We start from the raw sequence: 12271 nt of genomic DNA on the forward strand, positions 1-12271 counted from the left end.
TCAGCAATGGGAATTGACAAAATTGATAAATGGGGGGATGATAACAGTATAACAATATCGTCCAAATTGCTCTGGCTCACATATATACATAAAGTTTTGTCCTGTATGTCTGTTTGATAAAGTCAGGAGCAAATCATTTCCAGAATTAGAGAACAAACCTTAGCAACATATAAACACCTTAAGAAAAATCGTACAGTGGCAACTTCTGTTGGTGAAAATAGTGCACCAGCTGTGAGCAAAAAAGCCAAGCAACAGAGCTCAAGGCCCCACATTTATGCTGTAGTATGGGCACACAACAGGGAAGGGTGGGGTGGGAAGAGATGAGTATATACAAGAAAGCACGAATAGCTTCAAAGCAAACTATAACTGACAAAGGAGTCCCTTTTCATATCATAACACTATTTTTTTTCAGCCAAGGTAGACTTTCCAAAACCCAGAATTTCACTTAATACCTAGAATCAAATCTTGACAAAAAGCAAAGCCTTAAGTATTCTACATTTCAAGTCCCTTTCTGGAGAAGCTACTAGAGGATGCCCACATCCGAAGTGAGAGAGTGAGCGGCCGAGGACTATGCGAACTATCACTTTGGTTTTAATCTACAACAGTTTTCTCCAGTTCCAATGTTGAATCCAGATCTGACTCCTGACAGATTCCCCTGCTTGTTTGTTATCCCTCCCTCCCTCCCTCCCTGCCTCCCTCCCTCCCTCCCTCCTTCCCTCCCTCCTTCCCTTCCTTCCTTCCTTCTTTCCTTCCTTCCTTCCTTCCTTCCTTCCTTCCTTCCTTCCTTCCTTCCTTCCTTCCTTCCTTCCTTCTTTCCTTCCTTCCTTCCTTCCTTCCTTCCTTCCTTCCTTCCTTCCTCTTTCTTCCCTCCCTCCCTCCCTCTTTTTCTCTCTCTTTCTCTCTCTCTTGCTTTCTTTCTGGTGGTCCCAACACTTGAACTCAAGGTTTCATGCTGGATTGTCTTGTTTGTTAGACTGCCATTCTACCAGTTGAGCCTTGTCTCCTGCCCAACGTTTTATTTATTTAAGGATAGAATCTTGTGGATTATTTTCTAAAAATAGACAGCCCCAGGGCTGGCTTCAGACTGAGATCATCCAGACGTTAACTTGCTGAGTAGTTATGATCACACATGTTAGCCACCTATATGCTTGGCTCATTTTCTGTATTTTTAAAACACAAGTTAGGCTTGTTGAGATTTAGGCCTCCTGCATTCCATCGTCAAGGTCAGCTCTTCATAGAGTAAGTTATTGGAGAAGAGCTTAATTCTCAAAGAGGAACTATTTATTTATTTGCAGGATGAGACAGAGAAATCCTATCTCTTTCAGTTGATTAACTATAATTACATAAGCAATCTTTGTTGGGTTTTTTTTTTTTTTTTTTGTGGGCCATAGGGCTTGAACTCTGGGCCTGGGCTCTGAGCTCTTCAGCTCAACGCTGAAGCTCTACCCCTTGAGCCACAGCGCCACTTACATAAGCAATCTTGTGACCTCTTAGTCTTGAGTTACCTCATTATCTAAGCTTTTGAAGGCATTTTCAGCAACAACAAGGAATCCCAATTTAAGTTAACAATTTAACCAAGTGCTTTAGTAGTTAAAATAACACACTGATCTGTGGAAAAGCATGCTTTGGAGAACAGCTAATGGTCACACTTGAGCAGTCTAAGTACACAGTCTCAAGTTTTCAACCTAACAGTTGGATGCAGGGCCTAGTACTTACTGGGAAAGCACTCTGCCACTTAAGCTGGACCCTGCCATTCCTTTTGTATTTTGTTTTTGAGTCTCCCTATCTTTGTCTGGTGCTGGAATTCCTGGAATTCCTCTTGCCTCTATCTCTTGAGTAACTGAGATTTTAGTCATATATTACCATGCTAGTTAGATGGAAAATTCTTTTAATGTGATGGTCATGGAAACCTTAAGTTCTGGATTGCTAAAATGATGAGAAATAATGCAGCTCTTAGAAATAAGGAAATATGGTAATTCTAGACTTAAACTCTCGGGCATTGTGCCAGGATCTGAGAGCACTTAAAGCATAGCAGCCTTCAGGAAGTTCCCATCCGATGAAGGAATGACTAATACTCACGAAACAAGAAAGAAAAGTAAAGCAAAGGCCACTTCTGGTCACATGTAAAATTACACAGCAAGGATTATAACAAGAGCTCAAGGATAAAGGTGAGAGTCAAAGGTTGAATTAAAGTAACTATACAATATTCCACACACAGGAAACTAAGTGGATGAAAGAAACTAATAATTTTCCATCAGAACAGAGTCACAAATCACACCTTCTCATGGCTGTGTAAATACAATTAGTGAGGTGGATTCTGAACATGCAGAACACTTTTGGCAAAATGTAACTTGGAACTGAGCATTTGGCTTGCTTTTTGAAGGGTGTGTGCATTCAGACCCTAGGGAAGAATCCCAAAGTAAATTCCACAGTAAAAAAACAAATTTTTACACACTGAAAGAGTACTGTCCTGTATGACAGGAAAAGGCTGGTCAATAAAATGATGGCACACAGTAACTTGAGCCTTCGTGTGACCTAGCCCCTGCAAACAGTGGAGCCATTCAGTGATGCTAATGACTGTACTTCCTCCGTGGAATTTAAGTGCTGTTAAATATTCAGATACTACTAACTATTCAACTGAATGTACGTGGCCACAAAAATATTATAGTTAGTGTTCTTATTTTTTTTTTCAAAAAAACCTTGAACGCTGGAGGAAAGAACAACCTCTTTGTACTAATTGGCTGTTTCAAGACTATTGTAGTGTTTCCTTGCATGTAGTTAACACATCTTTATATATTTTTTGTATAGGAATTTTGTATGAAGGGATTCATAACCGATTTAAATTTTTTATTCACATAAGTTTTGTTCCTAAGAAGGAAACAATAGAAACTGAGGCAAAAGCTATAAGCTACCTAACAACTGGAACTCCTTTTTAAAAGAAGTCACAACTTCGTTTGCTTTAAGTTGTGTGTGTGTGTGTGTGTGTGTGTGTGTGTGTGTGTGTATGTGTGTGTGTGTGTGTGTGTGTGTATCAATTCCCCCATCTTGAACTCATGGCCTCCTGTTCTGGCTTGACTTCTTTGCTCATGGTTAGTGGTCTGCTACTTTAGCCATGCCTCTAATCTGGCATTTCACTGGTTAATTGGAGATGGAATCTCATGGATTTTTTTCCTGCCCAGGCTGACTTCAAATCACAGCCTTCCATGTCTCAACCTCCTTAAGTAGCTAGGACTATAGATGTTAGCTGCTAGTTCCCAGCTGCTTTAATGTCTTTAAAGAGTTTAAATGTATTTTGTATAGGGGAAACATTGACCTTTTTTTTTTTTTGCCAGTCCTGGGGCTTGAACTCAGGGCCTGGGTGCTGTCACTGAGCTTCTTTTGCTTAAGCTATAGCATTCTACCACTTTAGCCACGGTGCCACTTCTAGCTTTTTCTGTTTAGGTAGTACTGAGGAATGGAACCCAGAGCTTCATTCATGCTAGACAAACACTCTATCATTAAGCCACATTCCCAACCCTAAAATTTACCCTTTTGTTGTTGGTGGTGGTGGGGTACTAGGGTTTGAACTCAGGGCTTTGACTCTATTAGGCAGTTCTCCATCATTTGAGACATACCCCCTCAGCCCTTCTTGCCCTTTTTTTTTTTTTTTTTGTCAGTTTTGGGGATTGAACTCTGGTGCTGTCCCTCAGTTCTTCAGCTCAAGGTGAGCACTCTACCACTTGAGCCACAGCGCCACTTCTGTTTTTCTGGTCTGGTGGTTAATTGGAAATAAGTCTCATGGACTTTCCTTCCCAGGCTGGCTTTGAACTACAGTCCTCAGATCTCAGCCTCCTAAGTAGCTAGGATTACAGGCGAGAGCCACTGGTGCCCAGCTTTGCTCTTATTTTTTGAGTTTTGCTTTTTGCTGGAGCCACACAAGATTGCAATTCTATTTATGCTTCCTCCTTTAGCAGGGATGAAAGCTATACATATCACCATAGCCAACTTTTTCTGTTGGTATGATGTCTTGCAAATTTTTTCTTTCTTTTGACCCAGACTGGCCTTAAACTATGATCTCAGCTCCAGATAGCTAGGATGACAGGCATGTATCAAGGGGATGGGGGAGAGGGATTCTTACAAAGATAGCCTGAAACTGCTATCCTTCCCCATTCTCTGCTTCCTGAGTACCTAAGATTATAGGCATGCGCCACTGGCCTCAGCTGTTTAGAAGGTCAGAATCCAACACAAACTTTCCAAAGGAGATTGAAATGTTACAATCATGTGTAACTTTAGTGGTATGTCAACCAACAGTATTTTTTTGGTGGGGGGAGTGGTCATGGGGCCTGAACTCTGGGCCCAAACCTACAATATTTTTAACATCTAGAAAATGTCTTGGGATTCAAATGTTGTGTAAACTAGCTTATATGTACAAATAATGTTTAACATTAGTGTAAGAAGAAAATTCTCTACATTAAATAATAGATCAAAATAATCTTTGATGGAAGAACTTTAAAAATAGCCTTGTATGGACTAGGAAGGTGGCTCAGTGGTAGAGTGCTTACCTTGCATGCATGAGGCCCTGGGTTAGATTCCTCAGCACCACATAAGCAGAAAAAGCCAGAAGTGGTGTTGTGTCTCAAGTGGTAGAGTGCTAGCCTTGAGCTGAAATGCTGAGGGAGAGACCCCAGGTCTAGAGTTCTGGCCCCACAAGCAGCGAAATAAATAAATAAATAAATAAAATAGCCTTGTAACATCACTACCTGAGAAAATATTTAATTTAACAATAGGGACTACAAGTTACCCAGGAATGTTTTCCCCTAAATCAAAACTTTTGAAAATCATATTGATGTTCATATTCAATGTTCATTTAATTAATTTTTATTTTTGCAGTTCTATTAATTGAACCCATGGCTTTTCATTTGCCAAACAAGTATTCTATCACTGAGATATGCCATCAGCCTCATATTCTTTCTTGGCAGTACCAGGGTTGAAACTTGGGGCCTTACACTTTCCAGAGAGGTGCTCTATTACTTGATTCATGCTCTAAGCCTCTCAATGTTCTATGTGGTGTGTGTGTGTGTGTGTGTGTGTGTGTGTGTGTGTGTGTGTGTGTGTGTGTGTGTGTGTGTGTGCTGCACACTTGCACCCACTCTGGAGCTTGAACTCAGGGCTTAGGCATTGTTCCTGACCTTTTTTGCTCAAAGCTAGTGCTCTACCAGTTGAACTACACCTCAACATCTGATATTTTGGTGGTTAACTGGAGATAAGAGTCTCCTGGACTTTCTTTGCCCCAACTGGCTTCAAACTACAATTCTCTGATCTCAGCCTCCAGAGTAGCTAGGGTTACAGGCATAACCACCACACTTGCTTCAACATTCTTTTTAAATAGCAAATGCCTCTATGTAATTAGAAGTGATTGAATAGACAAAACTTAATTGGCATACTTCCTTTTAAGTACATATTCTCTTTCAAATACATTTCTCTTGAATGTACATGTATTTATTTCAAGAAATTCAGCTGAGGGTGTCTTAAATCTAGTTTCAGGGTTTACCAAAACATTGTAATCTTGCTGATATTACATAAGACTTTGTGAGGGTTGAGTTCTGTAACAAAGGCTGATATAAGGAATTTAGAATATGATGCTTAATCACATGCTAAGATTTTTTTTAAAAAGAGGAAATTGCATAATGTAATAGAGCAAATGACCTGCAAATGATTAACTCTTTTTTTAGCTTTATGATAAAATAAAGTGTTTAGAAAAAGCAACAATGTTCATTTTGATAGTAGTATTATATTGATATTTCAGAGAAAAGATAAAAATTCTACTTCTGAAATTTGAATACAAGTTTATGTAATTATTCTCACTTTTATGCATACTGATAGAAATTATTATAAGCCAAGAGGAAAGCAAAGAGGCATTCTTTTAATAAAGAATATTATACTCTAGGCAGAGGATGAAATATTAAAGATATTTTTGTAAGCAGTAATATCTTTGGTTAGTCATATCCTACCACAGTAATTTTTAGAGTGTATTCCTGTCTGTGGATTTATTTTTATATCAGACTTCTGAAAATCCCAAAGAAAGAAACATAACTGGAGAATAACTATATTAGTATCTATAGCTAACCTATAATCATGCTTTGGGTATAAGCAAAGATCTTAGCATATCTATGTAAATATTATTCAAAAATGAGTCATGTGAGTGATATGAATTTTTCCTTTCTCCCTTTCTCCCTCTCTCTTTCTGTTTATCTCTCCTTCTCTTCATTTGCTGCTTCCTCTATTTTTCTCTCCCCTTCTATTTTAGACAGGACTCACTATGTAGCTGGCTTTGAACTCCTGACTCTGCTACCTTGGCCTCTTGAGTGCTAGAGTTAAAGACATGCACTAAATACCTACCTAGTTAATTTTTTTTCTTGATGTGTCCTTTGGTCTTCCTGTTTTGTACTCTTAGCCTTCATAATTAATGTTCCTACTCTATACCAGATAAAGGAATGCTTCAGTATGATCAAAGAGCACTTTATTAAGATATCCCCTATAGTGCCTTTTATGATTGAATTCCAATTTAGATTTCTGCTTTGCTTTATTATTATCATCGTTAATATTATCATTATCTTTAAGTAGCTGTACAAAAAGGTTTCAATTCAACATGCCAGTTTATGAGTACAATGCAGTCTTAATTAGTGTTACCTCTTCCATCATTCTCTCCCACATCTAGGCCCTCGCATCCCCTCAAGCTGCCTGGCTCCATTTTCACATATATACATTGAGTGTTATGATGGTATTTGCCCACCGTTCCTCTCTTTTTTATCTGAATTTCTGCTCTCTAAGCTTTCACATAATTATCATGTTCAGCCCTCAGGTTGATAATGTCCCATAGCTCCTTTGTGTGTCTCTTGGCTCCCTGCTTCATGGCCTCTTTTCCTTTTTCTTCTTGACAATACGTTTTTGTGGAGTGAATACATCATTAACTTCCTGACAGAGGGAGTATGAGACATAAACCTTTGGTTACTTAGGTGGATTAACTATCAATTCTGTCACACTTGAGTGGCAGTACTAGAGTTCTAGGTTAGAAATCACTATCTGTTACCATTTTGAAGGTGTTGAGCCCTTGTCCTCTAGCTTTAAACATTTCTCTTGAGAAGTCAGTCACCTGATTTTCACGTGGGGGACTGCAACCTGTTCTTCTATCTGGGAACTTTCAGGATCTCTCTAATGTTTCACAATGAGGTATAATGGTGTGAGTCTTTCTTAGAATTAACTTTTCTATGAATTTACTGTGTCTATCAGCCTGGGGATATGTTTTCCAGGTCTGTGGCTGTTTCTTACCTTAGCTAGTTAGTTTCTTCCTCTTCATTGTTTTTCTTTCTGAAACTTGAACGTTGCACTTCCTGGATCATTTTTTCTCTTCTGTTTGCCATCTTTCAAATTTTAGTTCTCATTTTTGAAAGACTGTATAGACTTTATCCTTCAAACTTCTGATGAAATTCTTGTACATTTGTGTTAGGACTTTCTAATTTCCAAGATAACTAACTTTATTTTATTTTAATTAGTGTCCATTAGTTGCACAAGGGTGCTTCATTTTAAGTATGTCCATTTCTAGATATAATACACCTTGATCAGTGTTCACCCCTCAAACTTCCCTCTCCTCCCCATCCTCCTTTCTCAACCATTCTCACCAACTTTTCTTGTTCCATTTTGTACATGTAACTGGATTATTATGACTATGTTTGTCTTTCACCCTCTGCATTTGCCCACCCACTCTCAGTACTACCCTGTCCAGACAGGTTTCAATTTCCAAATTTTCTTTGTGTTGTATTGCCTATTTATTGTTCAGTGTTTTCAGCATGAAACCTCTTATACCAAGTTTAATCAGGCTGAAAAATCTACTAATTTTAAACATAACATTTTGAATATTTCTTCAGGATAGTCTGTCCCTGCATTATGAATTCAGATATCTGCATCTGATTAAAAAAGATTAATGGGCATCAGTGGCTTGTACCTGTAATCCTGGCTATTCAGGAGGCTGAGATTTGAGGACCTCGGTTCAAAGCCAGCCCGTGCAGGAATGTCAATGAAACTCTTCAATAAATCACAAGAAGCAGGAAGTGGAGATGTGGCTTCAGTGATAGAACCCTAGACTTGAGCACAAAAGCTTAGAGACAGCCCCCAGGTCCTGAGTTCAAGCCCAAGGTCTGGCAAACAAACACACAAAAATTAATGGTGGATTTTAAATAATTTTTATTTCTATCTTTCTTAATATTTGTGCTGCTTCCTTTGAATTCTGTCTTTCATAGTTGAACCATTTTCAAATTGTTGGGCATTTGGGGTTATCTGCTTATTTTTAAGAGGAGCAAAGGAGATAACTAAAACCAGGGATAAGATTTTATTAGAGAGACAAAGGCAACATCAGCATCTTTGAGTGTTTTCTCTTGAATCTTTTGGTTTCTCCAGAGAGGCATGTTTAATTGTCTGTCTAAAGCAGGGGCAGGTATAGGTATAAGCCGGTCAATGTCCTTGAAGCCAGTGAATGGATGATATATAAGGGGAGACAGACTTGTCTATTCTGTATAAACATTCCCACTCAGTCTCCCTTCATTCACAGTGAAGTGTGTCTTCAGTTTTCTGTGGACAGAAAACAGATAAATGTGATTCTGCAAAGCACAGTAAAGGCAACAATGCCTTTTCAGAGGCTCCAGGAGAGAACCTGTTCTCTCTCTTTCCCTGTTTCTATAGGCTGTTGGCACCTTCAGGCTCGTGGCCACATCATTTCAATGTCTGCTTTCTTCCTTATACTATATATAACTAGCAGCTTTGATTGTCCAGCCTTTCCTCTCCAAAAGATCCTTGTGAGTATTTCAAGCCCACTTTGATGATACAGAACAGTCCTCGATCTCACTGAACCTAACTACTTCTGCAAGTGTCCTTTACCATGTAAGTTAACATATATACAGTTTAGGGAATTAGATTGTAGACATCTTTCAATCGCCATTATTAAACCTTCTGTGACTGCTAATGCACATTCCAGTTTAAATTTATGCAATCTCCTATCTTATATTACTTCCTACATTTCCTCATCTTTGTGTATCTTACCTCAGCCTCTGCTTATTTCAGAAATCGGGTGCTTCTTTAGTTACCTCCCTGGAATTGATTGTTGCACCTGATGCAACAATCAATTCCAGGGGCAACAATCAATTCAATCACCAGGTCTTCCTAAGTCTTTAATCCAGTGGTGTTTATATTTTGATTTTACCCATCTCCACTGTAATAGACACATCAAGACTATTTTAGTGGTCCCATACCATATCTCTCCACATTCCAATCTGTAGTAGGTCATATTTCTGTTACTATAACAAAACACTTGAGGCTTGACAACTTAGAAAAGAGCTTGATTTGGCTGAATGAAGCACTGTATTCAATCATCAAAATTCATTGGAAGCTGACTGTCCAAGATCAAATGTTCCCATGTGATCAGCCTCTGGCAAGGTTTCACTTGGTGGGAATGGGAATGCTGAGTGCAGGAGAAGACCATATAGATGGGATAGGAAGCCCAAGAGGGTTGAGAGCCTTTTTTCCCCCAAATAAAATTACTCTTTGAGAACTAACTGCATGAGACAAGTATTAATTGTGACCTAGAGCACTGCCACCAGTAAGCTAATCACCTCCAACTGAGCACTATCTCTTAAATGTTCCATTGGGGAGAGCAGACCACCTTTTGGAGGACAGACTTCATCTAAAAACATGGAGCACACCTATCTTTACATCCAAGCCATCCTCCAAACAGTAACCAGAGCAATGGTTGTAAATAAAAACTAATCATGTTACTTTCCCTAGCTACAGTACATTTCCTCTTACTTGCCCAGCCTCGTCTTAAGCTATTCCTTCCCCTACCCTGGTGTTCTAAGTGTGGATGGCCTTTCAGCTCCTGGAATGCATCAAAGTTCATTTCCACTCCAATGCTTCTGCATTTGTTATTAGCTTGGCTAATTCCACAAATTCAAGGACACATTCTCTTGTAACATCCTTTTATAGTCCCTTGAGCTTTTTCTTCGAACATCCATCATTTTCATGTATTCATTTCTTTTAATGCTTTATTATGTCTCATGTCACAGCAGTTTTAGATTTACAGGAAAATTGATCTAATAGTACAAAGTTCCCACATACTCTCTACATTCCACAATTTCCTCTATCATAAAGTGATGTGGTATATTTGTTAGAACTGATGAGTCAATATGTACATAATATTGTTAACTAACACCCATTGATTTTTATCAGAATTCTCTGTTTTGTACATTGTGGCCTATTCTGTTACCAACTGTCTGACACCAACTGGGTGTTCTAAAATTAATTCTTTATCAAAACCTCTCTCTCTTTCTCTCTCTCTTTTTCTCACAGTTGAACTTGGGGCCATGTGCTTGCTAGGAAGGCAAGGTACTGCTAAGCCATCCTCTATCCTAGAATTCAATTCATTTCTGATACTAACTATCCACCATTCACAAAGTGGGTAGATTCCATAAGGTAAATGAAATGGTTGCCAACAAAATCGTCCAACTTCCTCATGCTATCTGACTAGACATAAATATGAGGGCTCCTACATCCTCCTTTCAGGTTCAATAATTAGCTAGAATGACTCACTAGAACTCACTGAAAGCACTCTTCTCAGCACTGTATATTACAGTTCTATTGTAAAGGACACAAATGAGCAGATGAAGAAATACACAGGGAAGGCCCAGAATGGTCCCAAGTACAAGAGCCTTTGGACACATTAGTTGGGATTGGATGGCATAACTCTCTTCAGTGCCTAGATAAATCCACCAATTGGGCTATTTCCTTGAGTCTTGGCAGCCAGCAGGTTTGTTTTTATATAGAAAGAGGGAATTCCATTATAAAAGCACAGTTGAACTGGGAGCTGGTGGCTCACGCCTGTAATCCTAGCTACTCAGGAGGTTGAGATCTGAGGATCACGGTTCAAAGCCAGCCCAAGCAGGAAAGACTGTGAGACTCTTATCTCCAAAAAACACCAGAAAACCGGAAGTGGTGCTGTAGCTCAAGTGGTAGAGTGCTCGCCTTGAGCTGAAGAGCTGAAGGACACCACCCAGGCCTAGAGTTCAAGCCCTACGACTGACAAAAACAAAAACAAAAACAAAAAATAAAAGCACAGTTGATTAAATTCATTTGTCCAAGGGTATAAACTCAAACTTCTTTGGAGATCATTGGTTAAAGCTGAAAGTTCCCGGTAATAACATGCTGGGTATTTCTAGTGACCAGTTTCCACCTCAAAATTTTCTAGTCTTATTTCACTCCACTGCCATCATTGATGACATTGATAAAGCAAATTCTTGCTCTTTTGCTCACGGCTAGTGCTCCACCACTTTCAGCCACAGCCCAACTTCCATTTTTCTGTGGTTCATTGGAAATAAGAGTCCAATGGACTTTTCTACTGGGGCTGGTTTTGAATCTCAGCCTCCTGAGTAGCTAGGATTACAGGTGTGAGATACTGGTGGCCAGCAGCAAAGACATTTTTATCACTCAGGAAATGCTAAGGGTTTTTTGAAGCTCTCCTGTAGGTAGGAACTAGGGAGAGTTGCTATATATAAAAGTTATATATAGCAATTATATATATGGCTTTTGACAAATGTTTTTTTGTACAAAGGGTTAAAAATCCCTGGACTTCACCTGCTATCCCTCTCAATCTTCCCCAACTCCTGGCAAACTCTGATATTTTTTCTTTACCATTTTTATAATTTTGCCTTTTCTGAATTTAGTATCTTTGAAATCATACAGTATATGAGGGCTTATTTCACTTAGAAAAATTCATTTAAGGGACATGAATATAGTAGAAATGGTAGAGCACTTGCCTAGAAAACATAAGACCTAATTTCTTAACACCTTTTAAAAAAATGTACTTAAGAGTCAATCACAGCTCTTCTTTTCTTTTCAGTGTGGTATTGTATTTTAAATTTGCACTTCTCTAGCGTTATATGATATTGAACTTTTTTTCATGTATTTTTCTGCCAACTGTATATCTTTTGATTAGATGCCTATTCAGACCTTTCATCCAATTTATAATTGGTTTGTTTTCTTATTCTTGAGATTAAATTATTAACAAATATATTCTGAATGGCTTTTCAAGTGATTTTTACAATTTTTTGTCAGTAGCATGCCTTTTTCTTAACATTGTCTTTCAAGAGTAAGCTTTTCATTGAAGTTCATTTGTCATTTTTTCTCCCGAAGACTGTTTTTATTGCATCTAAAACCCTTTTTTTATGCACACAAAACCTCCTAAATTTTT

The sequence above is a fragment of the Dipodomys merriami genome, unplaced genomic scaffold, assembly GCF_024711535.1.
Source record: "Dipodomys merriami isolate MVZ:Mamm:240054 unplaced genomic scaffold, mDipMer1.0.p SCAF_4, whole genome shotgun sequence".
NCBI classification, from domain to species: Eukaryota; Metazoa; Chordata; class Mammalia; order Rodentia; family Heteromyidae; genus Dipodomys; species Dipodomys merriami.